We start from the raw sequence: 1,842 nt of genomic DNA, 5'->3' as shown, positions 1-1,842 counted from the left end.
AATATGTAGCTATTTAAGAAACATATTTGTATTCATATATTTTTTTCATATTTATTTTTCTATTTAGAATTTTGTTTCCTTTCCTAAGTCATATTCATTCCAATATGTATATCATTTGTATTTGTATTCGTTCTAATTTTTATATTGTATTTGTACAATGATGTATCAAAAATATAAAACTAATATGACAGAAAAGTGAAAATAAAATATAAAATTGAAAAAGAATACGAGAATATTTATCGCAATCATTTTTAAATAAAATACATAGCTAGTTGACTTAGTTAAGCCCATAAGGAATAAAACGTTTTCTTCAAATGCACGCCGACGTATTAGAATATAAGACATGATATCTTATTCCATATTCTATGCTAATATAAATGTCTCTTACTATTACTACGTGTGACTATTGATTCCATTTCTCTCTATATATATGTGTGTGATTTTTGTAGCCAAAATTATTATAAGACACTGAAATCTCCAAATTCTTTACAATTCAACTTATATAGAAAATTAAATGGCTTCAAAATCTTTTCACTATCAAGGCAATCAATCATTCTCTATAACAAAAAAGGTACAGAACACTTCATATACTTCCTATATTGCAATTCTTCTTTCTCTCGTTACATATTCTTAATCCATCGAATTTTGTTATGTTGATTTATTTAATTCTGTTATTTTTGTTGCTTGCAGGGTTATATAATTCATCCTAAATCACTTAATATCGTTTGGGGAAATGATAAGCGTTATTGGAAGCTACCCAAAGATGAGTAAGAATACAATTTTTTTTTAATTTTATTTTTTGCCAACTATATTTTCATTTCATAAAGAAGTTGAACATAAATTTTTATAAAAGGACAACATTCTGCATAATGAAAAGACAATATAGGAGTACATATATAAATTCATCTTGAGATCAATTTAATTATACTGATCTCCTGTTGTATTTAACATGTTGACGTTTCAATCAAATATATTTGAATTATACAGAAACGATGATGCAGAACTTATACAAGTAAATTGGTTGGAGGTGACTGGTTGCATCGATAATATCAATATAATGAAGAAAACATCATACAATATTGAATTTATAATGGCATTGATGGCTGATGCGTTCGGTTGGAGTGATTCACCAATTTATCTTATGGCTAAATGGGGAGATAATACTCAATGGAGAAAGGTGAATTTGGCAACTAAGATTAATGACAAAAAGATGATATCAGAAACTATTACTATAAAAAAAGGAAAAGGGAGCAATACTGATAAGATTTGTTTTGGATTGTATGAAGTTTGGAACAAAAAGTGGAAAGGAGGTCTCAAAATTCATTCTGTAAACTTAATAGAGACCTAAAAACTAATTTAGCCGAGTGAAGAAGTAATATTAGAAATACATTTATAATTGTCATTCGTAACTCAATAGTTAAGAGATTTTTTTTTCATGTACTTTAGAGTGTGTTTTCTTAAATAAATTCGTGTTTGTGACTTTGTATTTGTATTTCTCAAATCATAAATGAAACTATGCAGAAAATATTATTGGTTTCCTAATCAGCAACAGTTCCATAAGTATAGGACTATAGGAGGAGTATCCTGAGAATTATATCTAATTTAGTTAAGGCAAAAAGTTCGAAATGTATCTGAATTTTGATCGAAATTATTGTAACAAATTTAGGGCAGGATTTATTACCGATTGCACTATTTGATAGTGTATTTTAAAGATATATAACTATCGAGATCGACACGTTATTGTAACGACCTTTTTAGTCGTTTTGAGCAACAGACTTCAATTCTGGAAAAACTGGCAGAAGCGACGGACCCCACGACGGACCGTCATGGGCACGACGGACC

General features: G+C 28.5%; 1 long non-coding RNA gene across 1 annotated transcript; it reads left to right on the top strand.

Annotated features, from left to right (window-relative positions):
* The first annotated feature begins 439 nt into the window (after nucleotides 1-439).
* Nucleotides 440-1,542, top strand: LOC138342316 (uncharacterized). Its single transcript, XR_011215158.1, has 3 exons — nucleotides 440-571; nucleotides 691-767; nucleotides 988-1,542. It is a non-coding gene; the product is annotated as an uncharacterized lncRNA (long non-coding RNA).
* The last annotated feature ends 300 nt before the right edge of the window (nucleotides 1,543-1,842 follow it).

This window comes from Solanum lycopersicum, chromosome 2, assembly GCF_036512215.1.
Source record: "Solanum lycopersicum chromosome 2, SLM_r2.1".
Classification (NCBI taxonomy): domain Eukaryota; kingdom Viridiplantae; phylum Streptophyta; class Magnoliopsida; order Solanales; family Solanaceae; genus Solanum; species Solanum lycopersicum.
Note: the sequence above shows the minus strand (reverse complement) of the source record. Positions and strands in the feature narration are given on the sequence as shown.